At 43.9% G+C, this 17,821-nt stretch overlaps 1 protein-coding gene across 4 annotated transcripts in view; it reads left to right on the plus strand.

Annotated features, from left to right (window-relative positions):
* The window catches only part of PAG1 (phosphoprotein membrane anchor with glycosphingolipid microdomains 1), a 147,624-nt gene that overhangs the window by 29,780 nt on the left and 100,023 nt on the right, over positions 1-17,821 (plus strand). For 3 of the 4 annotated variants that reach the window (XM_007125344.4, XM_055091153.1, XM_007125347.4), the window contains exon 2: positions 17,077-17,146. The exons of the other annotated variant lie outside the window; for it this stretch is intronic. The gene's annotated coding sequence lies outside the window, so the exon portion shown is untranslated. The remainder of the gene's footprint in view (positions 1-17,076; positions 17,147-17,821) is intronic. 4 annotated transcript variants of the gene reach the window in all.

The following is a 17,821-nucleotide window of genomic DNA, read 5'->3' on the forward strand; positions in this document are numbered from 1 at the left end:
AAACATCCTTGAAAAAATAGTGCTTCTACTTGCAAGACATGCGGAAACGTGAGAGACCTGTCCCAATACTCTCATTGAAAACAAACAAACAAACAAAAACAAACAACAAAACCTGTGAAGATTGATTGAAATTGCTCTACATTTACACGTTAATCTGGGGAAGGACCGCATCTTTCCTATACTGAGTTTCCCAATCTATGAACACTGTATGTCTTTCCACTTACTTAGCTCTTTTATGTGTTTCAAATAAAGTTTTATAATTCTCTTCATAAAGGTAAGATATTTCTTGAGTCTTTGTAGGTTTCTATTGCTAATGTAAATGATATTTTTATATTATTTAAAACAATCTAAAACAACTGTCTAATTCTCCCTGGTATATAGGAACACAATGATGATATAGCCCACAATCTTTCTAAACTGTCTCCCAGGTAACTTCTGGAACTCCTTCTCTGCTTTATCAATCAGTCAACAGCGTTCCGCAAATATTCAGTGAGTACCTTACTACATGTCCTTGGAGTGGATTATAAACACAGCTAAGCATTTATGGAGCTCTTACTGTGTCCCAGGTACTACACTTATGCTTTCTATGTAGTAGCTCTTTTATTTCTCAAAACACTGTATAAGATAACTTCTGTTATTTAGATAAGGACAACAAAATAGAATATGTAACTTGCCCAAGATCACACGTTGGTAAGTGGAAGAATATGCTAAAAGCAATGCAGTGAAGGAAAGTTAGCCTTTTCAGTAAATAGCACTGGAACAATTGGGCATCCATATGTTAAAAAGGAATGAATTGTGACCTGTCTCACACCTTCTACAAAAATTAACTCAAAATGGATCATGGACTTAAATGTAAAACGTCAGACTCTTGGGAAAAACACAGAAACAAATCTTTAAGATCTAGGTAAGAAGTTTTTAGACTTGACGCCAAAAGTACCATCTATAAAAGGAAAATTTGATAAATTGGACATAACCAAAATTTAAAATTTTTCCTTGGCAAAAGACTCCGCTAAGAGGATGAAAAGGCAAGGTACTGAGTGGGAAAAAAATTATTTGCAAACTATGTGTCTAACAGAAGATTAGTAAAACTCAACAATAAAAAGAAACAAATAATACAATCATAAAATGGACAAAAGAAATAGACATTTCACTGAAGAGGGTACACAGATGGCAATTAACACATGAAAAGATGTTCAACGTCATTGACCATTAGGAAAATGCAAATTAAAAGAAAATCGAAATAGCTCTACACACTTATCAGAATGGCTAAAATATAAAACAGTGACAACACCAAATGCTGGTGAGGATGTGGGAAAACTGGATCACTCACATATTGCTGTAGAAATGTAAAATGTTGTAGCCACTCTGGAAATGAGTTTGGCAGTTTCTTCAAAAGCTAAACATGGGCATTTATCCCAGAGATATTAATAAGTATGTTCTCACAGAAATCTTTACACAGATATTTGTAGTAGGTTTATTTGTAACAGCCAAAACTGGAAACAACTCAGACGCCTTTCAGCAGGTGAATGGTTAAACAAATGTGGTATATCCATAACACGGAATACTACTCAGCAATAAAAAGGAACCAGCTACTGATACATGCAACAACTTGGATGAATCTCCAGGGAATTATGCTAATTGAATAAGGGCAGTCATAAATGGTAACATACTGTATGGTACCATTTATGTAACATTCTTTAAAAATGAGAAAATTATAGAAATAGAGACCAGATGAGTAGTTGACAGCGGTTAAGGGTGTGGTAGGGGCAGAAGGGAAATGGGTGTGGCTCTAGAAGGGCACTATGTGTAAACCTGCATGGTGATGAAAACGTTTTGTATCTTCACTGTATAGTTGTCAATATCCTGGTTGTAATATTGTACTATAGTGTTTCCAGAAATTACCATTGCAGGGAACTGAGCAGTGGATACTTGGGATCTCCCTGTATTATAAGCAACTGCATATGAATCTACAATTATCTAAAAATTAAAGTTTAATTAAAAAATAAAGTGAAGAACTTTTAACATTTCTTGTAGATCATTTCAATTTGAAAACTTGATTCAGTGTCATACTGTACGGAACTTTCCATGTCCAGATTCAGAAAGATGTTAGGATGAAATTGCCTCTTAGGTTATTCTTTAGTGGGGGTTAGGAAGGAAGGCAAGGGATCCTGTTATATTGATCACATGTGTCAAAAAACAGTTAATACTTGTTAAATCTTCAACACCCCGTGAGGTCAGTGGCATTTTAAAGAAGAGGACACTATGACACAGAGAGGTGAAATAATTTGCCCTGATGAGTAGTGAGGGCAAATTACTGCATCTGAACTGGTTCCAAAGCCCGCATTCTTTCTTAATGACTAAACTCTTCTGCCTGTTCACATAGGCTGCTGATTTAGTCTCCAAGCATCTTTCTGGCACAAAGTGCTGACCTCAGGAAGTTGAAGCACTTTTCCAAGGCCACAAAGTAGTACATCTGAGACTGAAATTCCAGGCCTTTGCCACCCAAATTCCATCTTACTCCCACCTCAGCAGAAGCCATATATCAAGTGGCCCTCCGACCTGATCCTCAAGCCTAATTTGTTGGCCCACTTAATGTTGGGAGGTAGAGTAGTATTTTTTAATTTACATTAGTAGCATATGTTTAAACACTGAGATACCATGTGAAAATCCAGGTTTCTAGCTTCTCTTTAAAAAAAAAAAAAAAAAAACAGAAAAAAGTCTGCCAGCACTGGATTTCACATTCCCAAGTTGCCCCAGAGGAGTTAGATATGTAGGCTTAGTGGTTGTCCATTTAGATGAGGCATGTTTGCCACAGTCCTCACCACTCTTTATTGTCTGCCAGATAAGGCAGCCAACCATCTGCTGCCTTTCTATCATCGCATGACACTGTTGTTTTCCTTAGAATAAAGAATAGTAACATTTTTGCCCACCTTTCCACTGCATCGTAGACCTTTTAAGAAGGCTTTGAGTTCCTCTGGCACACTACACTCGTATATGGTACCTGCCCGACCCTGGTCAGCACTTGCATTTATGACTCGCCCTTCGCGACAGAGCCAAAGCTGTTACTGCTGCTGACACCATATTCTCCTTCCCTTCCTCACCTGCCCACAGGGGCCTAATTCTTCGAAGTTTATGCAACCTTTCCATCTCTCCAGTAAGAATCTATTGCTTCATTTTATTTTATTTTTTTTACGTACAAGTCACAATTCTTTCTCATGGCTTTAATGTTCTAACTTTTATCTTAGCAATTTGTATAGATGTATCTTCCCTAATTATGAATTATTTAATGTTATATTTCTAAAAACCGCCATCATTAGAGAGTTTACAGTTGTCGAACTTAAGACTCCCATAGAATTGGAGGAGCTGAAATCATTAGTCCATCTAGGAAAACTGTTCACTGAAATGAAATAGGCATACACGAAATAGAACGTCTTCTTTGGCATTTCTTAAATTAGTAATAATGAGTCTTGTGCAGTTTCTTCATTGCTAACAGTTACTTTAACATTCCTTGATAAAGACTTTCTGGTAGTTCTCTCAGAGTTTCAGTGAGGTGCTCGTAAATTGATTTAATTTCATGACGTAATATGCAGAATAAGCGATAATATTTCTTCTGCATCTGGCTTGCTAACAAAGTATTCAAGGTGTTTTCAGTTTTACAACTCAAAGGCCCCGTCTCTCTCCGAAGGAGCCAAATTCTGAGTATCTCCACTGATCCTCAGATACTCAATCTGAAATAGTTGACCTAGTAGGAAATGGAAGTAAAGAAGGGGAATTTAACCACGAGGGAAGGAGTAATGTTATTCCTATTGGCATACTTTGTAGTACTTAACACATTTTCATTACAGAACAGACATTCAGAAGGAACTGTTAATATTCCATATCGAACTCCTAAGTAATTCAGTATTGTCTGAGGATAATGGTATTGCATGCTCTATTACGATTAGAAGTTGGTTTGTGTTGTGTTTGGTTTTTTTTTTTTTTTTTTTTTTTTTACTGACCAAACTGTAGATGACAAGAGTCTGCCTTGTTTGTACACATTGTGTTAGGATTGAGGGATGATGGAAAATTCCATGAAGATGATAACCTTTCAGGCTGGGTGTGTGACTAGTGCTGACGGAAGATGGGGATGGGCTGGGGGGATTCCAGGAATGGAAAGGCTGCTTGGGATCTAATCTGTGGACTCTTTTCACCCATCTCGCCGCCAATCCATGTTATGTTTATTTGAAGGGAAAGGTCTGAGAAGGCTGAGACCTGGCTAGGGTTTCACCAGATCCGGACCTCAGCGACTTTTAACTTATAATGCCGCTGTGGGTGAAACTTGAGCGTCTGTAGGAGAGAAGGAAGGTGATGGAGAAGGGGGTGAAAGGGTGCCGAATAAAGCTTGAGAGGTTAAAAGCCAGACTGTTGTGTGTCTGCCTCCCTGCCCCTCCCCCTACCAACTCTATGACCTTGAGCCAATAATTAACCTATACTCTATACTTCAGTTTCTGCATCAGTAAAATGGGGATAATAATCGTATTTCCCTCGTAGGGTTGTTGTCCCATGAAAAGTGCATGGAACAGCACCTGGTACGTGCTGTCAGCCCGCTGTCAGTGTTTCTGTTATAGGAGGGAAGGTCTACAGGGCCAGAAGACAGGCCTGCTCTTTCCTGCACCAAACAGTCAATGTTTCCTTTCATAAATAGCAACATCTCTGCACTGTACAATTTTTTTCCCGTCTTTGTCAATTGCTCTGATTATTCTGTACCTACGAGGTCATCTGAAACAGCCTGTCTTTTAATGTAATGAGTCAGGAGCCTGCGAAGTAACTTAGATAAAATAAGCAAGGATAAAGAATGGCAAGTCAAAGCCCCACATGCTTTTGGGACACTTATCAATGTGTGTTTTCAGACGTCTCTTCGGAGAATCTATTTCCAGCCTTAGATGTTTTTGTAGGCTTAGTCTTTGCACTAAACCCAGATATCTTCTCATTTCCAACTATGTTCATTCATGACATAAAATGTTAGGGAGATCTTCGGCCCTGTTGGAAAAGGCCTTAGTTCTTATCTCCACCTTCCAAAGGACTAGAGAAGAAAAACCTTCATGTTCCAGTGGAATTAATTGTCTTCAATTTTTTTCAAGATATTTGTTTTTAAAGTATCTTTAAAAGTATTACTTTTAAAGTAATAGATTTAAATCTTTTTGCAGTTGAATTTATTAAAAAGGCTAAACATTTGTCACCTTATCTCAAGAAACAAGTGCATGAGAAATAACATGCAACTGAGTGCATAATTCAAACCCAGAAACGCTGGCATTGAAAGAACTGAAATAGCAGACACTTCCGTATTTTTTCTCCTTCTTTGTGTCAAGAGGTTTGCTGAGTACTTTTATAACAATGATCCTATAAGGAAAACTGTTACTGAGTTCAGGGGTTTTCTGAAATAGCAGACACTTCTGTATTTTTTCTCCTTCTTTGTGTCAAGAGGTTTGCTGAGTACTTTTAAAACAATGATCCTATAAGGAAAACTGTTACTGAGTTCAGGGGTTTTCATTAATCCAATTCCATTCACTGGGCTTGATTCCTGTGGGCCAGACAGTAGTAGACATGGTTATCACCAGTTGAACAAGGGGGGAGTCCTGTCTTCAAGGAGCTTCTCTTCTAGCCCCCAGTATGGCTCCTTTGAGTGGACTTAGGGATGGAGGGGAAGGAGCGGAGTGAATTGTGGGAGGAGGCATTCATGTTGCCATGGAGACATTTGGGACTAAGAAGCGGGCATAGGAGTGAAGGAGGTTGAAAAGGCTTTTGAGATGGTGGGGAAGGGTGATGTGAGCTTCAACTGCCCTTTATTCTCCAATATCTTCTCTCTTTCCTATTCTTTCAGCAGCTGCAGCCTTTCTCTCTGAAGTGGGGGATTACGGAGAGCAGGTTAGGAAGTCACAAGGAGTAAAAGTGGGGATGTTTCTTTCTCCTGCCTCTTGCTTCTTCCTCCCCTTCACTCTTGATCCCACCTTGTCATATAGACCTGACTTCCCCACTGGGTTGCAGAGCAGAAGCCAGGGAGGGGAGTTCCAGAAGTCCCAGAAGAAAATGAAGCAACTTTGTTCCCTTCATCTCTTCTGGGCTCCCTTACTACTTCGTTTCTTTCCAGGTCCTGCGGAGATGGGAGCTCCAAATGCAGAAGGCATAGGGATGCCTCCTCTGTCCTTTTTAGCCCCCCCTTCCTCCTCCCAGAGTTACCCACCCCCCGACACGCACACTCACACTGTAGTTCTGTGCTGAGGTGTGCATGTGTGTGTAGCATGGAAATAACTAGGGCTCCAATAGAAAGGAGTTGGAGAAGCTGTAGCTGGATGTTGTGAGCAGTAGCAGGCCTTAAAACTGTTAGGGAGAAGATCAGAAGATTCAACCATTGGCCTGAAATGTTCTGGAGTCCAGAGAACCAGTTCTAAATTTTAGTACACAACAATTAAGTAGAAGATTCCAACTGACTAGGTCAGAAAGACTGCATAAGCCTTAAAAAGTGAATTCTAATTGGGCAGATGGGAAGGCAGGGGTTGGGGGGGGAGCATGTTCCCAGCAGAGGTAGCAGCTTTATCCAGGTAATAGCATTAGCCAGGGCAAGAAACCCAGGTGGATACCAGAAATGAGTGCGCCAGAGGATCTCAAAGCCCTCTCAGGAGGTCAGCGATTTGGTAAAGAGATGGGTAAAACTACATCCCTTTCCTCTTAATCTACTTTAAGAACAACAGTGCCAGGCAATGATCCAAAGCAGCTGGTGCTTGGATGCAGTACCTGGGAGACAACAGGGAGTGGTAAGGACTGTGGCAAACAGGGAGCACATGCCTCATCTAAAGGGCGGCAGTTACACAGTTTCACTCAGTTGCTGTTTTGGGGAGAATTTGGGAATGGGAGTCCAATGCTGATTGATTTTATATTCCACTTAATATATGCTAGGCCCTGTTCTAAGTGCTTAATATACTGTCTTAACACCTCCCCAAAGATGCGGTGAAGGTTTCCTCAAACCTGTTACCTCATCCAGTTCAGGATAGACTTCCTGGGACGTAAGCATCAGCAGTATCTTCTCTTTGTACTTTTTTTCCTTCATCTTCACTGGTATTTTCTGGGGTACTTTGTACGCCAAATGACAGAATGATGTTCCCTTATGAAGAATGTTGCCTTGAGAGAGAGGAGGATGCTTCCAAGATAGGCCTGTGTCCTTCTGGCTCTTTTTGATTGGCACCCACTCTCAAGGTTTATTTAGGAAGGGCTACCCATGACAAAGTCAGTCCGTCCTGGTCTCCAACTAATCTAAATGTTTTGCTTTCAGCAAAACGTTCACGTTCTCTCCACACCTTAACTCCAAACTTTGAATTCTGATTCAGTTAATCTTTCGTGTTTTTATAACATGCCTTCTTCAGTGAAGTTCTTTTCTTTTATATCCAACGTATTCTTTTCTGATTTCTAAATGTGTAGAAAAGAACTTAGATTCGTGGAAAAAAGTACAGACAATCTTTTCAATACCTGGAGAAATTAATATTTTTTTCCAGAAAAGTCACCATATGTTGGCAGGGGGCCAGTTGGTATTCAAATGTGAGTCAGGACAGATTCTTGCCACATACAGACCTGATGAAAGTGCATGTCAGTCCTTTTTTAGCCTTTTGGAAAATATTAGTGGCCCAGAAGGGATGGGATGTAAATATTATTGAATATTCTTCACTAACTACTTTTTGTGGCTGGATTCCAGAGGGAAAACTCATAGTAAAATTCTCCTACATAGAAATGAATGGCTCCTAATCTGATATAGGAAGGATGAAATACAGCTGGATAGAGAAGTTGTGGAGGGAACCGGTTTAAAAGATGCAGTGACAGACCAGCAGATCAAGAGCAACTCACAGTTTTAACAAGTTTTCAAATGGTTCTGGCTTTGTTTTGCTTTTCCTGGAATGCATATCCTTGAGGGTTTGAATAATCTTCATTTGGTTGGACTCCAGAACTCCAAGGCAGAGCCATGTGTCAGCCAGGACTTAGGAGCCATTAATGAAGTAGGGACCAGAGGTCGAAGGTGAACGGCGGCCTGGGCTGCATCACTGGACCTGAAAGGTACCACAAATGTGGGATCCAGATCTCGACCAAGAAGCGTGGTCGCCAGTTCCACACACCATCATGATGTGGGCAGCGTGTAGCGAGTAAGCCCACGACTGTAAGATGGTTTTCTTGATTTCTGTTTCCAGCATCTCTGAGTGTATTCAAAATGTTGAAACATTAAAGGACTCGGTGGCAAACAAAAACAAGTAATGTTCTCGGCAAGCTGTAGAGCCACAGAAAAGTAACGTAAAGAGGAAGAGTCCTGAAGGAGCAAGAGGGGTCGGAAGGTACGAGCCCTTGCTCTGTAACTGCGGAAACATCCCTCAGCCTTTCCTCGTCTGTAAAAGGAAGCCGTTGAACCAGATGGTTCTCTAGCCTCTGCTTCTCAGACGTGAATGTGCATGCAGATTGCCGAGGCATCCTGTGGAGTTTCACCTTCTGATTTACTAGGTCTGGGGTGGGGCCCGAGGTTTGCCTTTCGGACGAGCTTCCGGGCGCTGCTCCTGCTGTAGCTGCTGCTTGGCCACAGACCACATGGTGTTCAGCTCGCTCTGCATGATCTCTCAGCCAGGCTTCCATGAGCTCTGCACGTCTGTGAGCGTGTGATCTTCTGACATTTCAGAAAGACCGGAAGGTTTCAGGAAACATGCCTACTGTGGTATTAACTGTTCTCATTCTTCAGAATCAGCTTCATCAAAAACCCTTTAAGTGCCTAGTTATGCATGACAATTTCATATGCTTTACAAAAAGAACCAACTCGATTTGGCCCCTGCCTTATCAGACTTGACAACCTAAGACAGCTGGAGAAATATGCATAGAGACAGTAATAAATATTGAGGCAGTAATAAATCTGGAGTGATAAATATTCATCCATATATAAAACATATTAAAATAAAAAGGTTAGGTAGCATGGGCCTTAGGATATTTATTTTCTTAAAGCTGTTGTTCCTTGTTAAAATCTGGGAAACTAAAAACGTTGCCCTGTAATTTTTATTTAAAGACAAGGAGTTTCTGTTTCTGTTTTACAGATGGGGACTGGAGAAGGGGAGGGTCCATTTCTGAGGCTTCTTTTGTTGTTATTGTTGTTGTTTTATTTTAGCTTCACTAACGTCAAAAGAAATATTTTATGAACCCCACATGCCTAACCCTGATTACCATGTGCATGTGTCTTGGCCTGATTTTGTGTTGCTCAGCACCGAGTGTGTGGACACAGGTTCATTAACCTCAGCTCTTTCTACCCAAGGGTCTTGAGCCCGTCACATCATCTTAACACCATCCTTTGGGAAGCAGAGGAGGCAGGGCCAGACATTGTTATCCCTGAATCGTGGATAAGGTTAAGTGATACAGGGAAGGAAGATGGTGTGTCCAAAGTCTCATGGTAATTAACTCACATAAGAAGGTTTGGACTCCATTCCATTTCTTCTGTACACTTGCTAAACTCACCCGAGGTCTCAGCTGCCTTGGCAGAGGAAGCGATCCGACAAGTGGCCATTGCCAGCATTTTCCCCTGACAGCAGAACAAATTCTGTTCCTGGCGGGCCACCCACCCATTGGAGATCGCATTCAGCTCCCCACGGTGATAAGCAGGTTTGTTATAACATCACCGTTTAGCAGAGTGATGCCAGATTGACTCTGTTCATTGATTTCTTCTAGCCGAGAAACAGCGGAAAGAATTATCACACAGCTGGAAAATGATCACATCTAACCAAGGATGTCTGTGTCAAATATTTAGCAATAATGGGATTAGAGACCCTTGGTTTATAGTTTCTTGATTCGACTAATATAATAGTAGTGACGATGTATATGTTTAGGGAGGCAGAGGTGCAAAGAAACTATATCTGGCCACACTCTTAGGCGACAGCTACTCTACGCGTTATCCAAAATGATGTGAGTGAGGCGTTGCTTTGGAATCAGGTACCCTTGAGTTTGAAACTTGGCTCCGCCACTCACTGGCTGTGTCCCTCAACCTTTCCAAGCCTCCGTTTCCCCACCTGTAGAACGAGCATAACAATAGTACAGATCCCATAGAAGTCCCCCAAGCATCCCTTGAGATGAGGATGTATGGAATGTGCATCATGGGGCCTGCAAATAGTAAGACTTTTAACTCGTAATTTTTAGTAGTCATAATAAAACTATTACAAGTGACAGCATCTAAAATCATTTGGGTCTTGAAAGAGAAGAGCAAAAGATTCTAAATTCAGTATTTTCATATTATTTCATGAGTGAGTATTTGTGTGGGAGTTTGTATCTAGGTTAATGAAAATGTCACACTGTTTATTAGGAATAAAGCTGTTATTAAAACAAAGCCTGCATTAATTAGGCTCAACTTCATCTTTCATTCTGTAATGTCATATACAGCTGCTGTTTCCCTTGTTTTGTAAAATTAACTGTAAAGAGGGAAGGCAGTCTTCTCATATTAAAGAAGACATAAAACCCTGAGTAATTACTAGAGCAGGAAGCTAAACCTTTAAAAAGCTACAATGGCAATACTATATATTTTGCATTAGTGCCTAGTAATAGATCTCTCTGAGCACAGGGAACTATGCAGGTCAGATCGAGGGCACTGAGTAATCTGGTTGCCCCCTCAAAGGCAAATGAGAGCAGAGGGGGCAGGGTATCTGGAACTTGGTCTCAGGAAGTGAGGGGGAGGCCATTCGCTACAGGCAGGGTGGGAATGTGGGGGAGGTGCTCGAAGGGGCCCCATCGGGAAATGGAACCCGAAGACTGCCAACTATATATTGTAAGGCTGCAAGGCAGGACTGAACGAGAGCAGGAGGCAGCTGAATGGAAACCCAAGAAGCCAAAATGAGCCGTTTAAAGTGGAGGACAGGAAGCAGAGCCCCAGGGAAGTCCCTAACCTCAGAAACCTGTTCAATAACACTTTTATAGAGTGCCTGTGGCTTCTGGGCATGTGGAGGTTGACCCAGTGTGGCTCAAACGGAAGCCAGTTCTTCCCCAAATTTAGTGTGCACATGGGTCACCTGTTACAATATAGACTCTGATTCAATAGGTCTGAGAATCTGTGTTTCACTCAAGTCCCCAGGTGTTGCTGATACTGCTGGTCCGGGGACGACACTTCGAGTAGCAAAGGGTTTAACCCACTCCCTCTCCAAGTACCCCATTCTTTGGTCACCACCTCTTGCTATTCCACCCTCCCCTGTACCTTAACTCCAGCCATCCTTTTTTCTTTTTTTAATTTTATGTATTTATTTATTTATTTATTTTTGGCTGCACTGGGTCTCCGTTGCTGTGCGCAGCCTTTCTCCAGCTGCGGCGAGTGGGGTCTACTCTTGGCTGCGGTGCGCAGTCTCCTCATTGCGGTGGCTCCTCTTGTTGCGGAGCAGGGGATCTAGGCGCGCCGGTTTCAGTAGTTGTGTCGGGTGGGCTTCAGTAGTTGTGGCACATGGGCTCAGTAGTTGTGGCTCGCGGGCTCTAGAGCGCAGGCTCAGCAGCTGTGGCGCCCGGGCTTAGCTGCTCCGCGGCATGTGGGATCTTCCCGGACCAGGGCTCGAACCCATGTCCCCTGCATCGGCAGGCAGATTCTTAACCACTGCGCCACCAGGGAAGTCCCAACTCCAGCCATTCTTGCACTTCACCAGCACCTTCAATCCATTGATCCTGCTAATTTCCGCCATCTTGTCACTCTCTCCGCTTCTGCTTTCCCAGTTACTCAGCTTAGATCCCATGATCTCTCTTTGTAACACTCCTTTGCACACACCTTCAGGTTCTTTGCTACTTTCTCTCTTTCCTTGTTATGCTCACGGGCATAACTCATTGCTCTACCCCACCCCCCCGCCATGTCTTCAACTGTGCTGTGCTGTGGCTGAAGGATCATACACACCGCTGAGCTAGTAGGTCTCACTTTCATCTCTGTGGGCCCCTCAGGCTGCTCCTTCCTTGTCCATTTACTCTTTCCCTCTCCTGAAGGACTTCTTCCTCCTCCCTGCTCTCTATCAAACCTCCACTACCTCCTTCCCCACCCTGAATCTCCGCGAATAACTTTGCTTCCACGTTTCTTCTTTAGATCATGACTTAGAAAAGAACTTTCTCCTGTTTCTTCTACTGCGTTTACATTGCCTGTGTGTGGGCCCACGGCCCGGGCCTTCCCTGCAGCGGCCACGGGAGCACTGGGCCCTCACGACGGCTGACAGGCGCCTGTCCAGCCCCTCCCTCTTCCTCTGGCGCCCCCTGGGTGGGCAGCCCCCCGTGGAGAGGCCAGGGGAGGGGCCCCGGTCAGCTGCGGCTTAAGATCAAGGTTCGAGGGAGCCCAGATGGTCACATGGGGGCCTGGGGTGACCAGCCCCTCTCTGACTTGCCTTCCCACCGGTCTCCAAGGGGTGCCAATGCCCACATTTGGTGGCTTACGGTACCCCCCGAAACCTCACCTGCCCCTCCCATCTCCCCTCCAGGCCCCTCCCACCTCCCCTCCAGGCCCCTCCCACCTCCCCACCCAGCCCCACCACCTTCAGGGCTCTGCTCCACTGGATTTTACCCCTCACTTTCATCTCTGTGGGCCCCTCAGGCTGCTCCTTCCTTGTCCATTTACTCTTTCCCTCTCCTGAAGGACTTCTTCCTCCTCCCTGCTCTCTATCAAACCTCCACTACCTCCTTCCCCACCCTGAATCTCCGCGAATAACTTTGCTTCCACGTTTCTTCTTTAGATCATGACTTAGAAAAGAACTTTCTCCTGTTTCTTCTACTGCGTTTACATTGCCTGTGTGTGGGCCCACGGCCCGGGCCTTCCCTGCAGCGGCCACGGGAGCACTGGGCCCTCACGACGGCTGACAGGCGCCTGTCCAGCCCCTCCCTCTTCCTCTGGCGCCCCCTGGGTGGGCAGCCCCCCGTGGAGAGGCCAGGGGAGGGGCCCCGGTCAGCTGCGGCTTAAGATCAAGGTTCGAGGGAGCCCAGATGGTCACATGGGGGCCTGGGGTGACCAGCCCCTCTCTGACTTGCCTTCCCACCGGTCTCCAAGGGGTGCCAATGCCCACATTTGGTGGCTTACGGTACCCCCCGAAACCTCACCTGCCCCTCCCATCTCCCCTCCAGGCCCCTCCCACCTCCCCTCCAGGCCCCTCCCACCTCCCCACCCAGCCCCACCACCTTCAGGGCTCTGCTCAACTGTATTTTACCCCCTGAGGTCTTTCCCAACTCCCTGATTAAAGTAGTGCCTACTCCAGGGCAGTACCCAGCCCCAAACTGGCTTCAGTTGTTTTCTTCAGATTATTACAGATTTCTTCAGATTATATACAGATTATTATAACTGTTTTGCCGGATGGCTGGTTTGTCTCCCACCTGCACCAGAAAGCACCAGAGGACTCGGAATTGTGTGTGTCTCTGTCAGTATTGAAACACCACCCAGAACAGTGGCCAGCACATGAAGACTCCCCTTAAATAAACTATTTGAACAGATACTGGAGTGGAAGATGTGATTAAATTAGAACAGAATCAGAAAAAGCCAGTTAGTAAAAACTACATACCAACATATGTATTCATAAAGCCACGCTGGTCCATTGGAATTGACATAGCTACCTGTTTTGGGATCCTTTTGGACCTGGCTGTGCTGAATGTAACAGAAATCATTGAGCCTGTCAGGCCCTTGGATCAGGAGGGAAAATGACTAACACCAAATTCTGTGCAGGAATTCCTGTCCCTTTCTTCTCTCTTTAATTGCTCTCAGGGAGGTCAGTAGGTAAGTCAGGATTTAACCCACCCACCTGCTCTGGGCTTCTCCAGGTGCTTGTTATCTTCATGTGGGGCATGGACAAAGATCTGTAACCTGTTAGCACTTGACAACAATTCCTCAGGCCAAACGCCTACTTCCCTGGGAGTTTAGGAAAGGTGCTATTTTGACCACACCTGTGACTCCATTTGGGTCTACACTTACGGACAACCACATGGCTTTCGGTTGGTAGAAGAAATAGCCTATGAACTCACAAATGGAGGTACCAGCTTAAGAATGAATGGTGTTGCTCCTTCCCGAGGTTGGGAAGTTAGGCGGTCGGTCCACTGAAAGTGAAAGGAAAGCATCTCAATGTCTATGTAAAGTTCTAGAAATATTTTTATTTTATTCTGAAAAGTTTTGCTTTTAACAACATCGTCAGCATAAATCATTGCCTCACAGGGTTTTAAGCAAGCTCTGATTTAGGAAGAGAGAGCACAGGGTGTTCTGTGAGTATTAAATAAGATGACTAGGGCTTCCCTGGTGGCGCCGTGGTTAAGAATCCGCCTGCCAATGCAGGGGACATGGGTTCGATCCGTGGTCCGGGAATATTCCCACATGCCGCGGAGCAACTAAGCCCGTGCGCCACAACTACTGAGCCTGCGCTCTAGAGCCCGTGAGCCACAACTACTTGAAGCCCGGGCACCTAGAGCCCATGCTCCGCAACAAGAAGCCACTGAAATGAGAAGCCTGCGCACCGCAACAAAGAGTAGCCCCCCGCTCATCGCAACTACAGAAAGCCCATGCGCAGCAAGAAAGACCCAACGCAGCCAAAAATAAATAAATAAAATTTTTTTTAAAAAAATGATGACTAACCCCACACAAAGCCAAGAATACAGCAGGTGCTTAATACATGTGCTTTCCTCCCTCTCTTCTCCCCTATCTGTGCTGTTTCTGATGGTCCCCATCCAAACTGTTGTTTCTGTATAATGTGGAAGTTAGGATATAAATAATTATTATGTTTTAATAAGTCATCATTTATTTAAGACCAGTGATTCTCAACTGGGGAATGATTTGGCCCTTCATGGGACATTTGTCAAAGTCTGGAGACATTTTTGTTTATCACAGTCACAGAGTGGAGGAAGGCTAACTCCTCAAAACAAAGAACTATACAGCCCCAGATGTCAGCGATCTGTACTTTACACTGGTGTTTACAGTTTGTTTCTTCACTGGACTCTAAATAAAAGAAGATTGAGAAGGATGTGACAGGCTGAGGACCCAGGTTGGGAGAAGTTTGTGGACCCACCTATGTTAGAAGCACACCATGGATGGTTTCCAACTTACAAACAAGTGCTTTATTAGATGCTCATTTCTGTGTTAGTTGTTTAGCCTCTTAAAAAACAAAACAAACAATGTGGCAGAGGCATGGAGAAGTCCAACTCCGGATGGGAGGGGAGGATGATGAGACATGACTCTGGCAGGCTGGCAGACACCAGGGTGAGAGCTCGTCAAACCACGCCAAGTGGCTTGAGTTTTATCCCAAGAGCTGTGGAGAGCTGTACGTACGGGCCCTCATGCGCTTTTCTGTACACCATTCACAGCCTGTACATACTTTTATTATTACTTGTGTCTCTCTGTATCATATGTATTGGTAACTTGGTTTCCTGAACTGGGCCTCTTCATCTTGCTTTTGTATAGCACAGAGGCTTATCAGCAAGTATTTATCTCAAAATAGTTATTTCTCCACTTTGGAACAGGTAGTTTTCCCAAACACTTGTTTCAGTTGCAGTCGTTTAGAGCTTGAAATGCATCGTCCGGGTCTCATAAACAACGGGTTTTCAGGCTGGTGTGGAAACCTTCCAGAACTCCCAGTGCTCCTGAGCTGTGATGCTTAGTAGTTCAGAACGGGGGATTCCCACAAAAGGGCAAAGATGAGAGAATTTCCATTGCCTTTCTTCGTTGAAAGAGGACTCTTGGCAAAGGTGATCTTTACCCTTTTCCTCCTAACCTGATGTGTAGCTCTCCCTCACCTTCTACTGCACGTTTCTCTTGCAGCTCCCAGCCGGGAGGCACTAAGAAGACCACGTGGTCAGGGGCCCCATGAGGTGGGTTGGGGGCTAGGGAGCTCTTGTCTTACTGGCCTCTGGAGAGTCTGACATGGCAGGTCATAGAGGGACCACTACCTTGCTTGTTGTCAACTTACTAGTTCCCTTTGGTCTTTCTAGGATTGCTTTGCATTTCATTTCTTTCTAAGAAATAGCTCTTTCTTTTCTCTTTTAAACTCTTACCAAAAAGAAAAAAATGTGCATTGGTTTACCTCGGTGGATATTTTTTCTGAGAATATTCAGTCTAGTTGTTGGGTCATTCTTTCACTCCCAATGCTTTTTACTTCCACTTAGGATACTTTAAGAGGACTTCTTAGATTCTGCAGTCTACAAAAACAGAATATTCGATCTGAGGTTACATTCCTCAAACTTGAATCACACATCCTCTTGGAGGAAGTGATCTTTGTAAGTGATATAGTTTTATCTTAACCATAGGAAACCATGCTAACAAAAATATAGCATGTTTCAAGATGAAGACATAAAGTAATATGGCAAAATCTATTATAACAATTATCAAACAATTCTGTGCAATTTTGTTCCAGCCATCTTTGTTCTGATAAGGCTGTCATCTTCTTAAGGCATGCAACTGTTTTTGTTTTTGTTTTGATCTGTAAGTACCTCGCATACTGGAAGAGTCCATGTTTGTGGTGTGTGGTGCTCACCCGTAGTCACCGTCAGTGTCTGTGAGAAGCGGTAGAATGAAGCAATGAGTGAAAAACAAGGCATGGGCATAATTATTAATCACTGAGAGCACATGTGATTAATGCCATCATTTTTACTTTCCTACCGATAAAAAATTTGCAATAATATACAGGCCTGTGGATATTGGAAGAGCAAGTTTTTTTTTTTTTTTTTTTTTTGCGGTACGCGGGCCTCTCACTGCTGTGGCCTCTCCCGTTGCGGAGCACAGGCTCCGGACGCGCAGGCCCAGCGGCCATGGCTCACGGGCCCAGCCGCTCCGCGGCATGTGGGATCCTCCCGGACCGGGGCACGAACCCGTGTCCCCTGCATCGGCAGGCGGATTCTCAACCACTGCGCCACCAGGGAAGCCCAAGAGCAAGTTTTAACTTTTGTTTTTCAACATTATTTTTTATCGTACTAAACGTTAATTAAATCATTATTTCTCAGTTTCTTTATTGCTCAGAACTTTTATAAGTAAATGAAAAGATCATCATTTTACCCTCAGTTACTGCAGTTTTAATCCAGTTCAGAGTTGTGAAATTGTTTCCTCTTGTGTTTCCTTTCCAGAAAGCACGAGGTCATTCTCTTGTTTCAGCCTGTGAGTGCAACTTCAGAGCCGGGAGAGAGTGATTGCAAGGTATTCCATTATCCGGTTTATTCTACATTGTCCATCCATGCTTGCTTTCAGTTTAACTTTCTACAGGCATCAGGGGTATATCTGGGGACTCTGAGCTGTGGGACTGCAGACACACAGCTCTGAAGCTGAAAAATCTCAAGGGTATTAGCTAATCCAGGTTTGTTTTTTTTTTTAACATCTTTATTGGAGTATAATTGCTTTAGAGTGATGTGTTAGTTTCTGCTGTATAACAAAGTAAATCAGTTATACATATACGCATGTTCCCATATCTCTTCCCTCTTGCGTCTCCCTCCCTCCCACCCTCCCTATCCCACCCCTCTAGGTGGTCACAGAGGACCGAGCTGATCTCCCTGTGCTGTGCGGCTGCTTCCCACCAGCTATCTATTCTACGTTTGGTAGTGTATATATGTCCATGGCACTCTCTCACTTTGCCTACCCTTCCCCCTCCCCACATCCTCAAGTCCATTCTCTAGAAGGTCTGCGTCTCCATTCCCGTCTTACCCCTAGGTTCTTCATGACCTTTTTTTTTTTTTTTCTTAGATTCCATATATATGTGTTAACATACCGTATTTGTTTTTCTCTTTCTGACTTACTTCACTCTGTATGACAGACTCTAGGTCCATCCACCTCACTACAAATAACTCAATTTTGTTTCCTTCTATGGCTGAGTAATAT

This window comes from Physeter macrocephalus, chromosome 15 (assembly GCF_002837175.3).
Source record: "Physeter macrocephalus isolate SW-GA chromosome 15, ASM283717v5, whole genome shotgun sequence".
Lineage (NCBI taxonomy): Eukaryota > Metazoa > Chordata > Mammalia > Artiodactyla > Physeteridae > Physeter > Physeter macrocephalus.